Genomic DNA, 16,301 nt, shown 5'->3' with positions numbered 1-16,301 from the left:
AATACTGTGGTGGCATATTATAGGTTAGAGCAATGCGAAGGGTTCCATGCAGGGAAAACACTTAACAAGAATACAATATATTATATTGCTTCACAACAAAGAACACATTTCTACATAAAATTTACATATGCACACAAGCATGTGACGGAACAGACACAACAGGCCGGTATTCTTGGAAATGATTGAAGGGGTAGCCCCCCCCCCCCCCCCTCCAGCGGATCCAGAAATTCCGTAAAGGGGGGGGGGCGCAAACAATATTTCTGGTGCTACTTCCTGGTTTCATTTCATTTTTTCCCTTTTATTTCTCTTGTTTTAGCAACAAATACAGGGGGGGGGGGGGCGCCCGGTGCTCCCCTTCTGGATCCGCCACTGCCCCCACCCCCCCCCCCAAAAAAATGTGATATGAAAACAAAAACAAAAACAGATTCTCCTGCACAATAGACGGTTAGTGCATGTAAACCTCATCCCTCCAGAATTCAACTGTGTAGGTTTACAACTTTATTAAGTTGAATTTCATCACTTGATTAAAATGATAAAAATGGCCATGCAGTACAAGAGACTAGACTAGACATAAAGGCCCGAATTCACCAAGGTGGTACAAATAAAACCATAGTTTAAACTATGGACAAAAACCATGGAGCGCCAAGTGTCGCACGGAATATTTCATTATGAAATTGGTCATTTCGCCGACAAAATGACTGTTTCGTTAATGAAATTATCATTTCGTGGACGAAATGTAATTTAGTTACAAAATGTTGTCATTTCGTTACAAAATGTTGTCATTTCGTTACAAAATGTTGTCATTTCGTTACAAAATAAACATTTCATCGACGAAATGACTGATTTCGTAACGAAATATTCCATGTGACACTTGGCGCTCCATGGTTTTTGTCCATGGTTTAAACCATGGTTTCATTTGTACCACCTTCGTGAATTCGGGCCAAAGGGCCGAATTCACGATGGTGGTACAATTGAAACCATGTTTTAAACCATGGACAATTTGTATGGAGCGCCAAGTGCTGCATGGCCTATTTCGTTACGAAATCAGTCATTTCGTAACGAAATAGGCCATGCGATACTTGGTGCTCCATACAAATGGTCCATGGTTTAAAACATGGTTTCAATTTGTGCCACCTTCGTGAATTCGGGCCAAAGTGGATAGCGTTATTGTACTAAAAATTTGGCTCCATATACAGAGTCAAGGTGTTGGCATCGACTGCAAACTAATTGAAATGTCTGTGTTACTGGCAGAGGAAAATGAAGTGATGTTTGGTATTGATGGGGTTAGGATATCTCTCTGGCAAAGAAAAATTGGGAAGGATAGGCCGACATTTCCAAAAACACCGGTCATAGAGGAAGAACATGGACGATTGTACAGAGGGTGTAGAAACAAACACACATACCACACTCGGCAACTTTTCAAATTATCCAACATTCAACGGGGCACACAAGCGTGATCAGATAACACACATTGCAGAATATCATCATAACGACATATTCAAAAACTCACACACCACGACACAACACAACACAGCACAAGAAATCGCTGCTTCTTCGAGCCCAGTATTCATCTAATGACATCAACTCTTCCAATTCAGTCATCAGACTTTGAAATTCACGGAGAACGTACGCTATGATATGAGGAAGGAAATTTGACTTTTATCATATCTTTTTTTATTCCTCGGGGAGTTGATTATAGTAAAAACAGATATCGAGACATCCGCGTAAAATTCTTGTTTGGCAGGGTTTTCATCCAAATTACAAAAATAAAATTAGCCCTCTCATTTTTGAGCCAGAATCGTCTTCTAATTCATTCAGAAATAATAAAAAAAAAACTTTAACATTTTGAAACGAGTAATTGATATATAAACATGGGAACCTTGATATTTCCGACGACTCGTTTCACATATAAAAGTGTGCATTGGAAAATTCTGATATTCAAGCCTTGTGGCAGCTGAAGGGAATTTATGAGTCATTTTTTTTAAAGAATTCATTATCTGCACCAATCACACACTCAAGCACATCAAAATAACTGTCGTCTGGCACATTAATGAAATCATTTTTTTTTTTCAGACATGGAGGATAACGGTTGCAGAGAAATATTTTCTGTGTGCATGTAATAAGTCATAAAGCACAAATATGATGTCGAACTTATAACAAGAATCATAAATCAAAAATCGTACTCATAAACATTCGTTATAATCCTCTCTTCTTCTTCTTTGAAAGTTGCCGTGCAATATAACGCAGTTCATAGTAAACATGAACATGATTTTGTAAAAAGAAGTTATAATGTGAAGTCACTATTGTTTTATGTCCACAAATAGGAAAGAGACTCACGGCCAAAGAATTGTGGTCTTGAGTTCTTACTAATTTCGCAAAAGGTCGTCATAAGTCGGAAACATGACTACAACATGACCGAATGGGATAAACCAACATATTTACTAAAGTACTCGTATTTTCCCAGGTCTAATTAGATCTAATTGTGTCAGTTCATTGTGACAATGACAGATAACCCTTGACATGACTCAGTTGGAAAAAAAAAAATATGTAGGCCTATACGTGCATGTAGGCCTACATACAAAAATTATTGAGTATGTCGAGAGCTGGTTAGATGTTATTATATCAACATATACTGTAAATAGATCTGAATAATTGCAATCATCGGCAAAGATCAGTTCAACGTCACGGGGTTCTGTATAATGTTTGTGTGTGTGTGTGTGTGTGTGTGTGTGTGTGTGTGTGTGTGTGTGTGTGTGTGTGTGTGTGTGTGTGTGTGTGTGTGTGAATAAGTGCACATACGTGTTTTTCTTTGTCACTCGAATGATAAAGCCCATGAATCTCCCAAATCTAATCCTAGTTTTGACAATATATTCTCAAAATACGTCTCCGTATACGCCTTATTTTTTTTTTCATGGCATAGTTAAAATTTCTCGTTGCTCCTACAAAAAAGTCTGAATAATGGAATGGTGCTGCTTTGATTTGATAAGTATATCTTATCACTGCCATTACCCACTTTAACTTGTTGAATCCAGTAAATACTGTACAAGACGTCTCGATGTAATAGGAGACTTTCACCTCAGCTATTACGTTCCCGCTGCGCCCGCTGCATGACCGCGAGGAGGCGCAAGGCTGTTTTGCAAAAGATCTGGAGCAAGGTTCTTGTCAAGTATGGCGCAAAACACCGTTCTATCTAATCGAACAAGACGGCAGATGTGTTAGGGATCACTTCTAAAGGTCATCCATTTCCTCCCCTATTTATTGTATGCCGACTTTTCACCTTTATGGGAGGGTGAAGAAAAATATTCACGTCGCGGAAGTGGTGCTTGGGAGGTGAAACGTGTCGGCGTGTGGCAAGTAAAAGTTGGAGAACAAGAACAACAAATTAGGAACCGTTGATTCAATCTGGGTTTTTTTTTTATAGCTATTGAGGGTGTGAAGTATGTCACGAGATTTAGCGGTGTCATGATTCACTCTATAGTACGGGGTCCTTAAGCCTAGGACATGTACGAGAAAAAAAATGATGATGGTCAGAACTGTTAAATTTTAAAATAAAAAAAGAAGAAAAAAGCTTAAACCTGCTGTACGTCATTTGTAGATTTATATCATTGTGCTTTAAATGTTTCGGCAATGCAAATGCTGTAAATAACATTACAAAGCCCTTTGAGCGAAAATTCGTCACATTTCGCCATACATATATATATATATATATATATATATATATATATATATATATATATTTATATATATGTAATGTAATAAAATAAGCTACATTTAGATTTGTGAATTTGTTCATAATCTGTATGAAAAAGGGGCTTTAAGTCGTAATCTTTTCACGTGGTATTTTGTTTGTTAACATTATAGTGTGTGGGTGAGTGTGTATGTGTGTGTGTTTGTGTGTGCGTATGTGTGAGTTCATGTGTGTGTGCCTTTTTTTTTTCTCAATGTTCACATTTCAGCTATAATAGTGAGTTCTGCCACCTCCCTCCTTAGACTCGTACAAACTGTATATAAAAAAAAATAACAAAATGTAAGTAATTAACAAATGTATAGGCCTACATTGATAGGAGACACTTTGCACACCATAACGTTATCACAAACATTCTTGAAAATTCCCTCAATTATGATTAAATAAAAATGTCAACTGCAGAGATTTGAATCCAAATGGATCATCAGTCTATCGGAATTCTTTCTTTTTTTCCACTTCAAGTGTTCTACAGTTTTTCTCTTGGCGCCTCCCCACCCCCTTCTCGTTCTCTCTATATTTTCCTCTCACTGTAATCCTAATTTTCTAGATTGTGCTCTTGTTACCTATACGTCAATCTAGCTCTCCTCTAATTTTTCATTATTAAAGAATCTATTTGCTAAAACGGGAAGCCTAATATTTGTATGTCTTTGTTTCATGATTGGTTTGTTTTCATCGAGCGAGAATGTCAGTCCTAATTGTTTTTAAAAAATACATGTTATTTGTCGCTTGTCAGAGTTCAAATTGACAACTTGGAGAAAAAGAAAAGCGGGAAGGAATGTTATGGTGAGCCTTCATTCACTAAATAAATTGCAGGAGATTTCCTGTTTCGTAAGGTTGGATCATGTTGATATCGAGACGTAATGAGCCACATTTCCTTCGGTCCAGTCCAAAGCAAATGTCATTTCTTTCTCAACCCTAATTCTTCTATATTCGACCCGACGCACGGATTAATATAGAAACTTGACTTGTGTGCTGGCAAAACAACTCCGTGGTCGTCTGTCGTCTTAGCGTCATTTTTTTCTGTCTTCTTTGTCATCACGGCATTATTTTTGTCCTCCTCGGCTTAATAGGCTAATTTCACCGGCATTTTAGGAATGGGACAAGTCTGTGCTGCTCCTGAATCGGATGCCCACAATGCGATTGCTACCAGGACTTGTTAAAGGGTACCGAGGCATCCGCTTATAGCTCCCAGGAACGCGCAGCAATTATTGCAAGGCTTCTTCTCATGTGGTGATATCAGAGAGAGAAAGAAATCGACAGAGGAGGGCAGCCTACTGGAGCCAACAGAAACTGCACATTACGTCATCCACGCATGCGCAGATCTGACGTAAACTAATCCGTAAACTAATCCGATATACATTTTTTTTTTATATACATGACCCTCGCTCTCTCAACCTTTTCTGTAGTCATCATGTGACGAAAATCTAAGCAAAGATATTGCTATATGTATTGACAAAGCTGACAACGCCTCCTGGTAACCAGCTAACACTACTTTATTTTAGATCATAATCATAATCATTTGGTGAAAAGTTTTATTATTCTTAGTGCGAGACTTGAAATAACGTGGAAACGTTTTTTGTTTGTTTCGGGGTTTTTTAGCTGACCTATTTATAGCAACACCGGTCTTTATTGAAAGTACCCTTTCAATCAGCAACCAATACCCTATTAGAGCAATCAAAAGCGTCATTTTCGCCAAGGAGACTTTAGTAATTGCGTAGGGGTAGGACTATTCGTCTACTGCAGACGATGTCACAGGTTACGCAATGTCTCTATATACGATCTTCGCAACTGAGGAATGCTGATGTCATGGCGTTCGTCCGCACAGAGGAGCGAGTCCTAGGAAAGGAATATCGCGCTGCGCCGGTCGGCGATCCATGGGCAGAGAACTGGAGAGCTGAAGCTCATCTCCAGCTGAATGAAAATAGCTCGGATTTCCGAACTATGGCACCATGGGGCAACCATCTCTGTGTTGACAACAACCCCATGCGATCATCGCATGCCGCCTCCGCCGTCAAACGCCGCATCCCCCTGTCTCCACGGTGGTGGCGTGAACTAGCTGTCGACCCGGGAGCCCGAGTAAATTCAAAAAGTAATCCTCCTTGCTGAGAAATCATCGTAATTCTCTCGAAGATTCGGAGAGTCTGCGAGTTTTCTCCTATCTTGGATCTATAGAGCTACAGTGAGATGAAAAGGTATGAAAATGAAAGAGTGCCCGACAATTTAACACTATGCTTACCTTCAAAACATATGAGCACAAGAGACAGCATCTCGAAAGCTAAAAAAAAAAACAAGCTTCATTTCGCTCTTTTAATATGATCCAGTCACTATGCAAATGCAGAGAATCTCCCTGCAAAGTTTGATATGGTCATCTGTTTAGTTCATTGTCCATGATGTCTGGTCATTTTTGCCCATCACATCAAATCAATGTCTTTATCCTCCTCTTCATGTACTAATTGATTATCATGTATGCGGAATGTTTATTCAATTCGTATTGACGAGTTGCACGAACATATCTAGCTACTAAATCATCGGCTTCATTTTCCAAGGGCCCCGTCGCTAGAAACTTCGCGTTTACGCAACAAGAAAAATCGAAACACGAGTCCCCTAACGTGTTTAAATACAGGTCCATTGCTGAAAGGACTTGCGTTTGATTTCGTACGCAAATATGAAATGCAACTTCGCATTGAATCGAGTTGTATCTTATTCGCGGTAGTTAATAAAACCGCCGAAATGGTAGCAAAACAGGCGTAGACACAACCAGTGTGCTGATATTTTGCGTATGATACGAAACAGGACAAATCTTCTGGGGCTTATGAATAGTGATCTATAATTTATCAGAAATTACCAGCACTGACCACAAATTAATTTTGACTTCGAATAATAGAAAGTATGACGCAAACGCCATTCGACCTTGATCGTTGTCTCACGAAGACAGCACTGCATGTACGTATATAGCAGTGTTCATAGATGTACGCGTAATGCTGTATGGACAGCACTTGCAATGGCAAGATGATCCCAAGTTGCGTATAGTCGCAAGTCGAGTTTTATAGGAATGGGGCCCTGTAAAGGTTGTTAACAGGATCAATCCCATTATGTAAGACAGTAGTAGCTATTATTCGAGAGGCAGTTGAAAGTGAATTGATTCGATGAATCAAGATAATGGTGAGATCTATCTCTAGGAGATCGGGATCTAAGCTAAATTTTCCAATGATTCCCCTTATTGGCTTTTGTCCTGGCGAAGGTCACTATACGATATTTGCAACCGATCACGCTACCTCTGTATCCGTGCCCTCCTAAAAGTTATCATGACGAATCAATACAAAATCCTTTGCCCTCTGGAAGCCGCTTTTCTTGCATTTCTGGAAGAAGAAAATGCTAAAGAATGGGAAGTATGTCGAAAGGAACAAATGGCTGGAAACCGGAAGGCCTGGAATAATATATCCATCAAGAAAGTATAACTGACCAATAACTTGCAAAAAAACCTACTTTGCAAACTATGGTTTTCGGTTGCTTGTTTCCATTTTACTACCATGGATCTCGCTTTTCATCTTTTAAGTAAATACAATACCTGAAAGATATTTATCTTTTTTAAACCTGAATCATCAAATTCAGCAAAGTTTTAATAATCATGCTAAAAGACAAGTTTTGGTTTTACTCCTTCCGAATATCGGATTTCGTTCTTACTTTCAGAGTAATCAAATTCATTTCTGTCTTTCACAGCAAGTACAGCAATGGGAACGTTACGTCTCGGGATCAGCTAACTGTGGCGAGTTATGTGTAATTATACATTTCGTTTTGTTTTCCTTATTAAAATGTTTCGATCATTATACCGTTGCTATATCGAAAGTTCACTTACTGTTAAGATGCAAGCCCATCATTTCTATCAGGAAGGTGGATTGAGACTCTATCTCCTGCGCTTGATGTTATCGTTAGTTACTTTTCCCTTTGCATGTCTTATCAGTATCTTTAGTTTAAAAATCACATAAGCCTATAACCCGATACTGATCGTTCGTGGTTGGTGGTGATCGAAAGTATCCATGTTATGCGTGATTTAGAATATAGGCCTAAGTCAAAGCATTGACATCAGTCATATCAGCATGGGCATAGAAGTATTAGCACTTGTGCAGAGTGAGGGAATTTCCATTATTCCCGTCTCTAAAAGCCTAAACTAGTAGGTGATAACTTTCCTCTCAAATTTACTGCAATGAAAGTCTTTCCTGAACCGGTTTCAAGTACTAAGGACAACCTGACCCGTCACTAAAGTTTGTGATGTGTGTATAACATGAGCTCAGCTAGAGGAGCGTAGCTACTGAATAAAAGGGAGGTAATGAGGTAAATGGAGGAACGACAATTCAAAGATATGAGCTAAATGCACTGAATAATGCCTTGATGCATTTCCACCTTTCAATCATGGAGCTCCACGTTTCAAGTCTAGTATTACTTTTTATAGCCCACAAGGATAAGAATCTAAAGAAAATTTATGGTCCCCCAGTAAAAGGATACTATTGAGATCTTAATGTAAGGAATGTCGAAATGCCTATCCCCAGCCGATTTTCGTCAACCGATGAAATTAGAACAAAAGGCTCCCTATGGGACGAGAATAATAACTTCATAGCAAACCTACGCTGCAATGTCCTCCTTCTGAAAAAGTTTCTTCACACACTAGCCTCTGAAAAGATGAAGCGATTCCCACGGTTATGAAATGCGCTGTATAAGAATTAGCCATTTTCTTTACTAGTATTTTGACTGGAAAGAGAATTGAAGACCGCTGCGCGCATATGCTCCGTCTCTTGCCGTAGCTCGTGCAGTCATCACTCTCAACACTCAAAGAACCTTGAGTTTCAAAAAAAGTTGTTTCCAGCGAAATTTTTGCGCGCACACCTGCTTCGTTTTGTTTTCAGGTAGGAGATAGTTTAGACGACGGCAGACATGCTGCGACATTCATATCGCGACATTCATGTCATCTCATGACATTGTCTCACATATACACGCTGACCTTCAGACTCCATTACGAGCTCACTTTTTATGATATCATCACTGATATGCACACGTGACTTGATTAGAAGCACAGCTTTCGTCGCAGTCTTTTCTTCAAATAATATCAACATCGCAGCGCGCCAACAATCGAGAGAGAAATGTAAATCAATTGCTGAAAGCATTATATATCGCCCTCGGGTATTTCAAATTGCTTTATTCGGTGTCATGGATGATATACCTTCTTTCCGTCTATGTTGGATGCGTCGGTCATGTTTCTTGACGTTTAGAAAAAAAAGTTGATGCTCATAGATCGAACATACAAAACGAACAAATCACATGAGTATACAATACGTTGGTATGTATATATCATATTCGTAGATCAAATACAAACATAATAGTGATTCGTTTTGAATCGTTATACGTTTAGTTCTGTTTTAAGGGAATTAGACTTCAGCTTCTTCATAAAGAGCTTTTCATTACGTGCAAACTTCTATTGAGTAAAAGAACAGCTTCAGGATATCCAACATACACTATTTTTACTTTACTTATAAGTCTATTATTAATTATAAGAAAATACCCTTGCAACGTCAAAGAGAAATGTTTGTTTGTTTGTTTGTTTGTTGTTTTTTTTTATAGTGTTGATTTCATGAAGGCTCGACATTTCCCTATGGTGCGTTTCATTAGAGAATATCCTAAGAAACACCTGTACATGTAGGCCTATAGTGTGGAAAACTTTGAATTACGAATACATCATATAAGAGTTCGCCCTGTCAATGACATCATCTGAAAGCGAGGTTTAGATAACGACATAAGATTAAGAACCACTGAAACTATGACAGTACTTTAATATTGTAAAGAGCATTATTACCTTTTTATGTTTGCTTCACCATTTATGAAAACACGGAAGGAAAAATTCCCAGAATTAGTGGTTTAAGAACCACTAAAACTATGACAGTGCTTTGTAAAGAGCATTATTGCCTTTTTTAGTTTGCTTTGCCATTTATGAAACCTCTGAAGGAAGATTCTCTGAATAGAAGGGCGTGTTTCTGTTTACTTTGGATAAGATAAATTTTCCGTCGGATTTTAGTTTACCCATCGACCCGCAATGAACCTATCCCACAAATTCCGTTTTGCTGATCACTTGGACTGTCCAGTTTTGACAGACTGTTTTCACATTGCTGGTTGTTGTACATAAAACCATGGACCCTACCTGTAGGGTCCATGATAAAACTGACGCTCCCAATTTCCTGCGGTTATAGAGAGTACGCTCTTGTTCCAACGAAGATATCCTTTATTACACTCCTTTATCCTTCCTGAAGAAATCCGTTCTACCAGGGAGGTTACCATTTCCCTGGTTCTACCTGTGACGCACGACATATCTGGGCCAGCAATTCCCCATGTTGCCAATTACTTGAGCCTGATTACGGGTACAACCAGGGTGGGAGAGGGGAGGGGCAAGACGACACTAGTAAGAAATGACAGAGTTAAGTGATTACTTAATATTTGTACCCAGGAAATTACAAAGTCATTTTCTCGGTATATCGCTATATTGTCATTGATTGTTGTTTTTTGGGATCGGTTAAGTTAATGGAGGCACTACGTTTACAGAAGTAGTTCACTCATTTGCGCATTCATACCCACTGTACTGTTTTGCAGAAATTAGCAAAACTTCAAAATATCATAACGTCCTTATTTTTCATCCGATTTCAGTCAAATATTTACCGTTAAACTCGTAAGTTTTACTCTTTTTTATCAGGCTAACTTATATTTGGACTCGAATTCCCCTTTAAGATTTAGAGTCTTTTCGAATCGTACAATTCTCTTCATGTATCTTACATCCATGTTACCCACTAAGGAACTTCCTTGATGTTACACAATTATTGGTTGTCATATTATGAATGGGAGAATGTGGATGGAGTCTGGACAGTGCTTCATAGTAAGGAAAGGTTTTCGATTGGGAAAAACTTTAGTTGTTATAGAAACAAAGGCGGGACCGGCTTTAGAAAGGATGTCGTTCTTGGATTTGGACTCCACAACAATTCGAAGTATTTGGACTGGTTACGACAGGATGTTTCGGTTTGACTCAACCTGGTCGTAAATTGTGGTTTGATTGTGATGTGACTTTGACGTGTAACTGTAACAGTTCCAAATCTTTAAAAGTTCCGAGATAAAAGACAGGCCAATTTCTGAAACTGAAAGAAGAAGAAGGAATTAGTTGATGGAAATCACTTTCATTGCCACTCTCGACGTCAAAGGTCAAACTAAATTATCATACACTTTCTCCTGTGAAAATGCTTTAGTACTTATATTATGGTCAACAGAATACATTGGAATGCACCTTCCATCACACGGAGCAAAGACGGAGCATGTTTCCTTAGTCGGAGCATGTTACCCTTAGCTGTCTTTTGTTAATCATATTAAAAGTAACATAAAAGCAAGCTGACTTGCGTTGCTTCGTATACCCCATTTTTATTTGTCCCCTAGCTCAGTTTTGTGATTTAGAGTCTTACGGCTGAAATTAACGTCCTTTTTCATATTGGTGGTGCATCAATGATAAAAATCCCGCCGCAATTGTTTCATCTAGTACACGATTTCTTTTGTTTATCCCTGGTATATATAGAAAGGGATTTCGGTAAAAGGAAGAAGACGAAAAAAAAAATAACACTCTTTCAAATAAACTGTGCGAAAGGCGTTGGGAAAGAGATAAAAGAAAAACATCGACAGATATATATACCAATACCCTCCCCTCCCCTCCCTCACACATACACACACACACACACGTTCGCACTTTGCTTAAAGGGATGGTAAACTTTCGGTTATGATGCTTCTTCAGGTTTCCATTTTTTTATGATGATTTTTTTTTAAGATAATGAGAAACCTCTTATGAAATACACGAAAAAGCATATAATTCTGAGAGGAATTCAAAGTTTATTTGATGAAAATTGGTTTTGGAATGGCTGAGATATCCAAACCAAAGCGATTCTAATTAAAGGTGGGACCCGTCTTTTATTGGGATCGCTTTAATTGGTTATACTTTGCTTTTGCACGTCTCAGCCATTTCAAACCTGATTTTCATCAAACGAACTTTGAATTCTTTTTAGAATTGTATGCTCTTTAACATTCGATAAAGTGGTTCCTCGCGGTATCTCGCAAAGCTCAATCCTCATCTCAACCAATACTGTACCATCCCTTGAAATGCCCCCCCCCCCCCTCTTCTATTTGTTTCTCCCTTGACTCTTCTGGATTCTGTCCCTGACCAATCTCCTTGCCCTGACTAAGGTATTTGTGCATCAGGCAAAAGTGGTAAAACAATCGAAGATTTCCATCTTCATCTTCTCAGGACCACTGTCAAACCCCTCCCTCCCCCCCCCCCAAAAAAAAAAGAAGAAGAAGAAGAAAAAAAAAAGATACCTTCCCCCTGTTGTACATTGCAGTAATGTTTTTAGCCAGGATAGGGTTAATAATTGTTAAATTGTGATGGTCCCAATGGGATCAATGCACGACCGCTGACCGAATTACCATTAAAGAGTTGATGTCAAGGTTTAGGAGACCTTGACACGTGCACGTTGCACGAGTTGTAACGACACTCCCACGTTCAAGTTTAAATAAGGAAACAATATTACCTCCTCGCGAGTGAATTTGAAGATGTCGGAAGTTTCTCCCAGTTTCTATCACTCTTCTTGACCGACAATGAACGTGAATTGTGCCAAGGTAATTGATGGCCTCACCAGCCAACTTATGGAATATATATCTTATTAATATTCAAATACATTAATTCAATATAAGTATTCAATAAAAAGCTGGTACTCGAAAAGAGTGAGAGCTGTCAGACTTATTCTACTACACCATGGCTTAATTTAAGAATGGAATCACTTTGATATAGTTATGGGAAAAAGGAATAGTCTATGAAAGAGCAAGAACGATAGGTTTGCGATGAGGTATTTCGTGCAAAAAAAAAGCGTTTGATCCCTTCTTACAGAATACAAACAAAATCAAATTTCTTTCAATGAGTTCTTTCTTCAGCAATGGATTGTTTATTTGGACCCATTAATCACAAAGTGGTCCTAGTATTTAAGGTCTTGCCTTCTAGGACTTCTATTTTTCTTGGATATCTCAGCCATTCGTTCTAAACCAATTTTAGTCAAATAAACTTTGAATTTCTCTTAGCATTGTATGCTCTTCTATATTTCAGAAGAGGTTCCTCATTATCTCACACACACAAAAAAAGGTTGTAAACCTGAAGCCTCATCCCAACCAAGACTATTTATATAGATCCCTACATAACGAGATGGGCCTAATTATTACTGACTTTAACCAATACACTGCTGAATGTCCCAAACTAGAGTTTTCAGTGTCCCTCGAATCTCTCGATCGTTCGTCATCAATTCTTTTCTCTATCGCTATATCTTTCGCCCTCTTCGTGTCTTCTTCTTCTTCTTCTCCTCCTGTAGAAGTGCACTGCTTGCTCTTTATTATTTTTTAGATCGTTATGGATGTTTTACGTATTCCTGTCTGTGTGAAGGCCTATATATGTGTGTGTATACACGCAAAAAAAAGATATGTAAAACCTATTACGTCAATTTATCTATAATGAACGCTTACAATCACATTCGAGGAAAAATCTTGAAACACAGATTAGAGAGTGAACTGACAAAATTTAAGGTTACATTCCTTTTGTAAAATACGTTCAGTTCCTTTTGACGTCACAATAGGACGTCTGCAGTTTTCTGTGTTATTCCTCCATTGCCCCATGTCAATCGGAAACGGTAAACGGAAAGCTATTTCCCTTCCAAAGAATAACATTAGCTGTGCCCCGACCACCAGCAGTTACCTGGGTATGTTGCACGGGAGACCAGTCGGTCGAATGGGAGGTGGAGGTGCATGGCCCTCATGTTTAACAAAATAGGACCATTAACGACCATTACAACTGGACCATAGCATCCTATCCATGTCAGAGATAGAGGAAAGATTCCAGAGAGACTGGCATGGTATACTGATGACAGTCTGACTGGCTGGAGATCTTTGGGTTTGCTTAATATACAGACGAACGTATATGCAATTCTAAGTTTACACAGGCTCACAGGTGGGAGGAGAGCTGTTTTGTGTGCCCATTCCGTGGACCACCTTCATCAGCTGTGAGAATGCTCTGGTGTTTTTGTTATCTTACTAAAGTGTACTCATTTGACGATTTTGTTCGTAAGATACCTATGCATCACGACATCATTGAGTCGTTTCAGATTTATATTGCACGGCAAGCTTTCTTCTTATTTTCCATTCATTTTAGAAAGTATAGACTAGTTATTATTAAGAGTAAGATACGTGGTATAGTGTATTCAGTCTATATCATAATCAACCAATCCATACGATAATCAACTCACTTTTGCAAAAAAAAACAACAAAAAAAAAACACAAAAAAACAGGCATTATTAAATTCTTATAGTATCAAATACACTTTTGTCATAGTTTCCATACTTCAGAAACAGTTAGTTCCTAAGCATATCGTAGAAGTCTATCACCATATAGTCCATTATACTGATGACAATACACTAGAATTAACATTACCTTGCTGTGGAGTGACGAAAACGACTAAACACGTCAAGAAGACCAGATGAAGCACTAGACTGTCGGCCATCTTTGTAGTTTTATCCCTTGACGACGGAAAAAAGAAGAAAACTGGTGACGACACACCAATTAATTGTGAGAGCAAGACGAAAGATGTGCTGCGATCCTTATTCTGTCTGCGGGTCGCAGCTACCGAGAAACAAAGATGAATCCTCGTCTCTCGCTCTCCAGTCTCCTGACGCTCTCACTGGACGCTCTGCTCGTGAATGCGACAGGCGCGCGAAGAACACGATACCAGCGATTCCAGTCTTTTTATAGCCGATTGTCCAACCGACGGAAGTGGCGTGTGATGGTTGGTACCAGGGCGCGATTAATACGCTGCCTGGACGTGCTTCAGCCAACTTGTTCACTTTAATATTCCGAGAAAGATGCCATCAACTTGATCGTAGAGAGTTAAATAACCCCCATCAGTCTCACTCGAGAGATACAATCAATTTATGAAGGCAGTTATCACTTCTATTTCGAACGTAAGATGAAATACAAGTGTGTGTGTATGTTGTTGTCGTTTCTTTATAGATAAATCATTCTGTTTAAATTATACATTTTCATGACAGATGATTACGCACTTGCTATGTGTGTGCAGAATGCAAGTTATTAAGGATACTGATAACAGTGACAATGTGAACTGGTCATGACAATAGTCCTTATAAAGATCATGATAATGCTGCCTATTTCTATAGTCCGACATTACCTGGCTTAAAAAAGACGTTTGGTTGTCTATCATCAAAGAATAACATGCTCCCACACAGACACGTTGATTTGCTGTTATGTGATTTTATTCCTGTATGATTTTTCCAGTTAGAATTTCAATAAATTGCAATGCAAAGTATGATAAGAATGTTGCATTCTGTAATCAAGGGGAGGAAAGCAATTCTGGAGACCACCTTAAGATAAGTAAAGGTTATTATGGATGCTGTCAAAATAATTAATATACGTATACATACAAACACAGATACACACACACACACACAATATATATATATATATATATATATATATATATATATATATATATATATATATATATATATATATAAATATGAAGAGTTTTATTGCAAAACGAGCTAACTCCATTCTTGTTAAGTTGAGATATTTGTGATTAAAGCTGCAAAAAAAAATGATAGGAGAATACAGGATAACTTCTAGAATATTCCTTCTTATCTGTCACAGGAGACGTATTACTGAAAAGGTTTAATTTTGGTCTATCTGATGATGGACTTACTTTGAAAGGTATAAAAATGGCGCTTAGCTCATTTTGCCATAAAACTCGGAAAATTTTTCGGAATAATAAATATTCCACACCACTTGAATGTCATGGTAGCCCAAGATGCTTTATAATCAAACTGATTATAGACATCTCGAATTCTGCGCTCTTACTATTTTGGGATCTTTCCTAACTGCGTTTAAGTAGCTTTGTACAAACATATATACCTTGTGATTTGCTAGTCCGAGATTCATTCTTTGCACGTCTTTTTCCTTGTTTTTATGATTAGTCATGATAAGTCGGAATTTTACAGAACAGGAAGAAGGTCTTTACATTTCCAATTATAAATGTGAAACACAATGAAAGCAAAGTTTGTACATGGAAAAGGAAAACGTGTCATTCAGGAAAGTGTAAGCCGCAACGCTCTGAGGTCTATTCCATGTCGCCGTGGCATTGGCTGTTTCTTTCTCCTATTCATGCGCCGTCCATCTTCCATTTCGACTTGTCTCTCATCTTCTTGCCTCCTTTTCCTTTCTTTTCTTATTCCTCTTTTTTGTCCTTTTCCTTCTTCCATCCGCTTGTCTCCCAACCTCACCAACCCTCCGGTTCATGTCAGGAGCCATCGTGCAATTGAAGTGACAGAATTTGTTGGCAAGGACTACAGGACGGTAATTACCTGGATCCCGACAAGACAAGTCACCCGGACCGGCTTGGCATAGATGGCGCGGATTCCAAAGGACTCCGCGCGCTCGT

Source organism: Diadema setosum, chromosome 14 (assembly GCF_964275005.1).
Source record: "Diadema setosum chromosome 14, eeDiaSeto1, whole genome shotgun sequence".
Classification (NCBI taxonomy): domain Eukaryota; kingdom Metazoa; phylum Echinodermata; class Echinoidea; order Diadematoida; family Diadematidae; genus Diadema; species Diadema setosum.
This window is presented reverse-complemented; position numbering follows the sequence as displayed.